This window comes from Hevea brasiliensis, chromosome 10, assembly GCF_030052815.1.
Source record: "Hevea brasiliensis isolate MT/VB/25A 57/8 chromosome 10, ASM3005281v1, whole genome shotgun sequence".
Lineage (NCBI taxonomy): Eukaryota > Viridiplantae > Streptophyta > Magnoliopsida > Malpighiales > Euphorbiaceae > Hevea > Hevea brasiliensis.
This window is the reverse complement of record NC_079502.1, coordinates 52,201,571-52,211,271: the sequence shown is the minus strand read 5'-3', so window position 1 is coordinate 52,211,271 and position 9,701 is coordinate 52,201,571.

Genomic DNA, 9,701 nt, shown 5'->3' with positions numbered 1-9,701 from the left:
GCTTAGAACCTTAAATGTGTGACTCCAATTGGTATGAGACCAATTGAAGGTGAAACTAGGCACAAAATGTGCCAACTCTTATGAAGGAAGCTTACCAAAATTCTGCTTGGAAGATGACTTGAAAAATGACCAAATCCGGATTAGTGCAATTAAGGCCTAAAAATTGACCATTTGGGCAGCAGTTAGTGTTTTGGCCATAACTCACTCAAAACTGGTCCAATTGATCTGAAATTTTTACCATGAATAGTTGAGACATATATCTACAATTCTTATGCGGACACCAAAGCCCAGAAATGACCATAAGCAAGTCAAATAGCTTGCATAAATTCAGGTCCAAAAACTAGCCGAACCAAAAGTGACCTAAAAATGACCTAAAATGACCATTTTGATGCATTCTGACCAGTATTGGTAAATTGACCATAACATGGACTACATAACTCAGAATAACCTGAAAATTTGCCACGCGTGCAATAAGACATAGACCTACAAGTTTGTAGTTTTGATCGAAACTCGATAACCGAGGAAACTAGGTCATCCAACTAGGTCAAATTAATATACCGGAATTCGGCAAATTGCAATAAAATGCAACATATATGAGAATGAATTGGGTAACATGTACTAACACTAAAAGGCTACATATGTGACATATTGGTAACATTAAGACCTAATTCACCTAAACTGCATCGAGGGTCAACATCTTAGGTTGACTAAGAAAATAATAGTATTTAATAAATTAATTATTAAGCATTATCATTAGAGACAGTTTAAATGAGTACTGAAATATTTCAAATTGTGTGTTTCAGTTAGCAAAGACTCAGGGAAGGGGAAGGAAACACTGAGTCAAAGCCAAGAGACAGTTATCAGAGGTTTGTGCACAATTAGTTTTTAACTGATTTTGTTCTAAATATTTCATATGATTAAATGACATATTTTTCTTATGTATTATGTTTAACAAGCATTAGATTTAATTCAATGATTATTGAAATTGTTATAGTATGTATGAATTTAGCTTTGTGAAATGATATTTCCACAAGTATTAAGCATTGTTGTAAATTGAATAAATTATGTTTTGGAAAATTGTGATTGAACATGTTTCGAATTGTGATGGGCAATTTGCATGGAAAAATGCAAATTTATGATTTGAATTGTAATGAGCATAAAAATTATTGGATATTGGAATTGACTTTGAATCGAATTGTATTGTGATTTATACTCACTAAAAGGATTGTGATATTATTTTATATCTCACTATAGATGCTTGACTAGGTGTACTACGGGATCATGTTACATCTTACGGGGGAGTAGGGTGTGACAATTTTTGTTTCAATCCCAAACTCCATTATGGCTCAACACAAAACAATTTTCTCAACATAAGTCAAACTCAATTCAACATTATTTTCAGTGGTTCCAAAAATAGAATGCAAAATGACTGAGTATTTCAAAAGTTGAGATGAGAGAATTATAATACAATATTTTTACAGGCCAAAATAATTTATAACTTTATCTTACGACTTTATTTTACAACTGCGCAAGACCAAGTACAATATATACATACAGTTCATATACATTACAACAAAAATTACAAGGATGTGGTATACTCAATATACCCGATAAAATCCAAAAATGTAGCACAAGCATCTTACTCTACTGCTTTATCTGTCTGTCTACCTGCGACACCAATGAAAAAGCTATCACTGAGCCTATGTCTCAGTGGTGCACAATGTTAAGAAAATGCAATTTAAAACCATAAAACCATAAATCACATAATCAGTGGATACTTAAAACCAAGCTTAATTTCAAAAGACAGAAAATTTTATAAAGAAAATAAATTTCATTTCACAATGTCTCAGTGAATACTAATAAATCACACATACAGCTTAATTATGATACCAAAGTCCAATTCATCCCAAAAGCCAATGGCTAATGAGGAATAACATAGCTAGCTAGTAATTATATGAGTAATCATCCTATTTGTCCTCAACTGGCAAACACCTCAACACTTCAGCCAGAGAGGGAATTCAAAATCAATTCGTCCCATTAGACAAACTAGTGAGGAATTCAATCAAATATACATGATAGCTATGGTTTCAAACCATTTTGCAATTTCTAAACATAAAGTATCCATCAAATTGCATTCAAACAATTTTCCAAAATTTAAACAATAACATGCAAATTGTCAGAATTTATTTTAAATGAAAAATCAAAAGAAAATAATTGTTCTGCACAAACCTCTGATGAGTCACCTCTTGGCCTTGACTCAGTGGTTTTTTTTCCTTTCCAGTGTCTTTTCTAACTGAAACACATAATTTAAAGTGTTTTAGTACTCATTTAAATTGTTTCTAATAATAAAATCCAATAATTAAATTTTATTGGTACTATTCACTTCAATTTATTTCATTAGTCAACCTATAATGTTGACCTTTAATACACACTAGGTGAATTAATTTTAATGTCACCAATATATCACATTTTATAGTCCTCAAGTGTTGGTATATGTTACCAATTTCATTTTCAAGCTTATTGCATTTTATTGCAATTTTTCAGATTTGGTGCACTATTTTGACCTAGCTAATTGACTTATTTCCCTTTGTTTTTGGGTCCTGGTCAAAAGAGCAATATTGTAGGTATATGTCTTAGTAACATTTTGGCACTGATTTCATGTCATTTGGGGTTTTCTGGACCAAATTGTGGTCATTTTACAAATGTTGGATAGGTTGCTTTCTTATTGCACATTTTAGGTCATGTTAATTCTGGCAGATTTTGTGACTGAATTTTTGCAAACAAATTGACTTGGTAAATGGCATTTCTGGGTTCTGTGATCTTCATAAAAGATGTAGCCCTATGTCTTAGCTTTCTAACGGTATAAATTTCAGGTCATTTGGATCTATTTTGAGTGAGTCATGGCCAAAAGACTGACTACTGTTCATATGGTCAATTTCTAGGTTTACAATATTGCAATTTCAGATTAGGTCAATTTTACGGGCAGTTTCTGGATAGAATTTTAGCAATATTTCTACATGAAATTGGCCTATTTTATGTCTAGTTTTGCCTCCAATTGGCCTCATACCAATTGGGATCAAACAATTAGGGTTATAAGCTCAATTACATACTTCCCTTAGACATATTGCTCAAACACCTATCAATTACACATTCACCTTGTTACAAGTCCACTTCTCTACCTAATTCTGAATTGGTACCAAACCATAACCATTCAACACATCACATTTTGATCAACTTGGGTAGAATATAATAATTCATAATACCCCAATTACAACTCAGAATTACAAGTTTAATTTAACAATATATACACATGAATATACTTCATTAATACCTCTAATTCCCAATAATAATTTACATACATATTTCTCAATCCTTGGTATCAATATTCACAAAAAAAATTTCATGAAATTAAACACTTTTCAATGCACCACAAGGCTACCGAATTGCTCAATTTACAAGCCCTCACAATTCCTTCCAAAAACCCCAAAATTTTAATGGTTCAAATACACAATTCAAACACATATATGCTAATTACACTCTTATACATTTAAACACCCTAATCAACCCTTTAAATCACCATTTACATTAAAAATTACATCATACTCCTATGAACATGAAGCTGCCGAAAATGAGACATCACCATAACTCATCAAATCCCACAATTTCTTCCAAAATCTAACTCACCACAACCTCAATTACAACTTTAATGAAGCAAGAATTGAAAACAAGCACTTACCTATTTTTGAAGCTTGTTAAATCTTCTCTAAAACTCCTTCTTTTAGTTCCCAATATGCTGCCCAAGGTATGAGGATAAAGTTTAGTGAAGGAAAAATATAAGAATCAAGGCTTGGATCATGGAGATTTAGGCTTTGAAATGAAGCGGACATGGGAGATTTTGGGAGAAAAAGGATTTGTCCATGGCTAGTGCTTGAGGAAGAAGATGAAGGCAGAATGTTAGTGGAGAATTTTATATTTCTCAAGCTTTATATAGTGCTTAGTAGTCCACTAATTATTAAGATAATATTTGTTTAATTAAACTTTTACTTATTCAATTTCTTACCCCATAATTTTTCTTATTTACTTTTCATTCCAATTTCAATTTTTTTTCATGTGATTTTCAAACTTTAATATCACTTTATTTTTATGGACATTTAGGTCAAAAGCCAACTCTAGGTGTCAATTGACCAAAATGCCCCTCTTCGGTTACAATTTCGATTTCTTAATTTTTCGTTTTTCTTTATACTGATTCATAAATTTTCTTTGACATTTTCTAAGTTAATTATACCTCAATGGATGTTTATTTAAGTCCCAAAAATATTTCCCAGTGTTCCCTGTGGTCCAGGGCTAGTCAATGGTCTTCCCCGTAACTTTCCGGTGCGGTTACCCATCACTAGAGTTTCTGGCTCGTTTAACTTAATCACATTTCATTGCTCTAATTTTTTCTTTGTTTTCTTGTATTTTCTTCTATTGTATTCCATCATTTCATGTCTCTTCGCAAACATTTAAGTATAATTCCAGGTATTCTAGCTATTCGAACATACACCGATCACTGGAACAGTAGAACGCACCACTGAATATAGGGGTGTTACAGTAGCAACTAAGCTCGCAGTCGCTTCCTGGGTCGGTCACCCATCATCAAAACTCTAGGCTCATTTAACCTAATTATACTTCATTTCTTTTATTTTCATTCAACTTCATTTGATCTTTATCAATTTTATTTATAACTCCTCTGTGTGATTTAAGTGTAGTCCCAGACATTCTAACTGTCCGGACCGACATTAGTCACCTGAACAGTAGAATGTACTGAAGGAATGGAAGCGTGAAAAACACAAGTTTATACCATTGAATTCAAAAATTTTCACCTAGGGTCACATGCATCATGCAAGATTTATTTTTATCTATTTGATTTCAATGATAAACAACATATTAAAACTCTTTTAATATGTTTTTGGATCTGTATTTGCCATTTAAGATTTTAAAATTAATCAGATTAATTTTAGAACTCTAGATTAAATCAAGAACGATTACACTAACCTCTTGATGCCTTTGCATGTCTGCGCCTTTGAGATTCGTCTTCAGGACACCAGATGTTGTCCCTCTAGCTTGTCCACACCAAGAACACCTATGGCAGCCCTTGAACAGCTTCTAAAGCCTTTTCTATTAATTAGAAATTCAAATTCTGCCTTTTAAGAGATTAGAGATGTAAACAGAACACTAGAAACAATTTCTAGTGTTCTTAATTCAAGAGATTGATGGCTAATCTCTTTGAATTGATGAGAGATGAAGAAGAATAGAGGGAGGGCTGCAAAATGGTGTGACCAAGGAGTGTGGCTGCTGGTTGTATTTTATTTTCTCATAACAACACTTAAATAGCTAGGTTAACACATTAAACCCTTGCCATATGTCACCCTTTGATTAGCTCTAGGTTTAAGTGACCCAATCACATTGTGCCAAGTGTCAAACCTATATGTAATCTTGATTTTAATCATCTTACATGATTAAAAAACATTTGGCAAGCTTATGTGTTATGCCATGTGTCACCATCTCATGGTGCCACGTGTCACACTGCAAAATGACCAAAATGCCCCTGTGTCTTAATTTTGAGTTCTCAACTCAAAATAATTATTTTTCTTCTTCTAATTAATTTATATCAAATATAAATTAATTAATTAATCTCTATTAATTAATTTCTCATTAATTAAATTCATATTTAAACACTTTAAATATAAATTTAACTTATATTATACATCCAATAATCTAGATTTGGTTTCAAGTCATGCTAGGGACTTTATAAACTAATTGCAAACCAAACCTATTTAATTAATCAATTAAACTCTTTAATTAATTAATTAAATCATATTTAATTAGGTGATAACTTGTGTATGTGTGTGACTTACTAGGCTCATCACTAATTGGCAATGAGACATGATATCAACTCTTAATATCATCAGAACTCTTTCTTACCATAAATGATTTCTCTAAATTATTTTATGAACCTCATAGACCATGGTTAACACCTAGCATAGCATGCCATGGCCACCCAATTAGTAATAAGGTTTATCTTAAATGAACCTATAATCATATGTTACCATGCACTAGAATCTCTCTGTTACAAAATCCCAACTCAAGCTGGAGTCATGGTTTATGTCAAACTCCATTTGCTATGAATATTATGTTCTCTTTTAATTCCAGTTCTTGATTAAAAAGATTTTCTCATCAGAAACTCTTTTCTGAATAAATCTATCTGTCCTGGCCAGGAACTTGAAACATCAAGAACAATTAAATGAACATAGGATTTTATCTCTATTTACTTAGAGGAACAGATTCCATCTTGATCAACACCTATCTCCATATATAACTAGTAGGAGCCAACACATGCCCATATACCCATACACAGTACAAGTATGAAAGCAGTATCAAACTCAAACTACCTATATACAAGATAATCATGCTATCTCAGTCTAAAGATTATATGCCTTGATATGATTTATGACAAAACATTGACAAGAGTAAACTCCATGTGCTTGTCATAAGTGTCACTTAGTTAAACCTACTTATCATTTATAAGTGCCTATCATGTTTGTTATATGGCATGAGACTCACCATTCCATCTTATTTATATCTCATATAAATAACTTGGGAACAAACATGAATACAATCTTTCTGGATAAGTCATGTCCTTATTATGAAGTATCCTCGATTGTGAACCTATTTATGATATTTTGTACTAGAAATATTATCACTCATATTCTTAACAACTTAAGAATAATATTTCTAACAAAATATCAATGGACCTTTTCTATTACACATAAATATCTTATGTAAACGGAAAAGTGGAAATGCCTTTTATTAATAAAATATGTACAAGATACATACTAAATGATATGCTCTAGGGCATACTACTAACATGTACAGACTACTTAATATGAGGATGTCACACAATACATCTTCAAGTAGAAAGAGCTAAATCTCAGACAAAAAAGATGGGTAAAACTGGTCAGTAATTGTGACTGTACAATTTAGTACCATTTAGGAAAGGAAAATATTATCAACTAAGGGTACCTGGATAGCTCAGATGAAGGTGATACCAGTGTACCTAAGGCAAATAGCAGAGAAACAACATGATGTCCTTGAGTTTGTAAAAATAGCAAAAGCGATAGAGAAAGGTAAGATTATTGAGTTTTGTTTTAATGGAAAAGGAGTGTTAAGGTATAGCAACAAGTTATGTGTGCCAAATGACATATAACTCAACGGAGATATTATGAGGGAAACTCATAATGCTAAGAATAGTGTGCACCCTGGAGCCACCAAAATGCATCAAGACTTAAAGAAGGTGTATTAGTGGCCTTCCATGAAGAAGGAGATTGCACAGTTTGTGACTACTTGTAAGGCCTGTCAAAGAGTAAAGCTGGACCATCAGAAGCTAGCAAGAATGCTCAACCCACTACCCATTCCAGAGTGGAAATGAGAAAATGTTTCCATGGACTTTGTTGTGGGGTTACCAGTAGCCTCCAATAGATAAAACTTGATATGGATTATAGTGGACAGATTGACCAAGTTTACTTACTTCATTTCTATTAGAGCTAACTATTTTATGCATAAGTTGTCTCAGGTCTACGTGGCAGAGATAATAAGGTTGCATAGAGCTCCAGTGACAATAGTCTCTGATAGAGGACCGTAGTTCACATTAAGATTTTGGTATTATCTTCAAAATGAGTTAGGGACCAGGTTAGACTTCAGCACGGCTTTTCACCCTCAAATAGATGGACAGGCAGAAAAAACCATACAGACTTTAGAGGATATGCTGAGAATGTGTGCACTCAATTTTAGAGGATCATGGAAAAAGTACCTTCCTCTTATTGAGTTTGCATACAACAATAGCTATCACTCTAACATCAGAATGGTACCATATGAAGCTCTATATGGGAGGAAATGTATGTCTCCTGTGTGTTGGCAAGAAGTTGGTGAAAGAACCTTAGCAGGAATAGAGTAAGTGAAAGTCAATAATTAAGCCATGCCCTTAATCAGGGTAAGGTTAAAGGCAGTAGCTAGTAGACTGAAGAGTTACGTAGATCTCCATAAAAGAGAAATGATTTTCCAAGAAGGAGACATGGCACTTCTGAAGGTATCGTGTCATCCTATTTGGAAAGAGAGAAAAACTAGCTTTAAGGTACATTAGACCATATAAAGTGTTATAGAGGGTCAGAAATGTATCTTATAAGTTAGCTTTGCCACCAGAAATGGAGAGAATCCATCTGATATTCCATGTTTCTATGTTGAGGAAATTCATGTCAGATTCAAACAAGTTTACAAGTGAACTAGACATAAAAATTTTAGAACTTTCTTACGTTGAACAACCTATCTGGATTATAGACACTCAAGTAAGAAAGTTGAGAAACAAAGAGGTACTTATAGTCAAGGTGTTATTGAACCCCACAAAATGGAAGAGTGCATGTGGAAACCCATGATTCCATAATACAACAACATCCCCACTTGTTTTAGGTATGTTCTATATATTATGTATGCTATGTTTGTTATGTTATGTTTTTATGTATTTATTTTAACATTCAAGGATGAATGTTCTTGTTGGGGGGGGGGGGGGGGGAGGGGGGGGTTGGGGGTTGGAGAAGAATGTAATACCCATCACGTTCCGACATCGAAATATCTATCTTTGATGAAATATTTTGGTGAAAATTGAAACTTCACTGATAAGGGAGTCGCGATGAGATGTGAAAAGATATTTATGTATGTGTATTTAAAGTGTTCAAAATGCTTTTAAGGAAATGAAAATGTTTTAATGGTTTTGATCAAAGAAAAGTTTTTATGTCTATGTTTGGGTAGAAGGAACTTCAGCAGTCGAACTATAGACTTCCGATAGCTGAAGTCCTTTTATAATTCAAATGCCCATTTGGACATAACGAACTTCGACAGCAAAAAGTATAGATTTTGGCAACCAAAAGTCCTTTGATCATCAAGGGTATAAAAGGAATCAAAGCTCATTTTTCTGCCTAAAACACTTGGGTTTTCTTTCCTTTCTCTCTCATAACTACTAAGGCATACAATAAGCTCTTTGAAGAGATTTCCTTGAGTTTTTTGAAGATTTAGAGGTGGATTCTTCCATTTAGATGTGTGGAAATGTAGATTCAAGCTTTGAGGGTTTGATTCTCTCACCTCCAAACTCCAAGGGAAGAGATAACTTTCTTTTCTTCTTGATCTAATAAGTAGATCTAAGAGAGTTAATGAGGAATCAGGTTTCTCTAACTTTAATTTTATGAAAAGTTATTTTAAGTTGAGTTTTGGGGGAATTTATACATGTTAGGGTTAAAGTTTTGTGATTTTATATTGAAGTTGCATGTTTTATAGTTATAATAGTTATATTTAAGTGTCATGGGCCTTAAATGGCTAGTTTCTCTTAATGGATTTGAAGAAATCCATGTATATGTATATGTTATGTTGGGTTTGGGGAAAAGCTAATATTTCAGTTTTTAATTAATGTATGTGGGTATTAAGTATGATTTCAAGTTGTTTTACTCCCTAGAGGTGTGTATTTGTAATTAGATTGTGTTTTGGAACTTTGGGATGAGTTTTGAGGTTTTTGAGAGAAGAAATCTGCAGGTTTTTGACTTGAGAATTCTAAAAATTCCTAAGTTCGATTGCCGAAAACCAAAGGTTTGGTTGCTAAAGCATGCAGTTTATCAAAA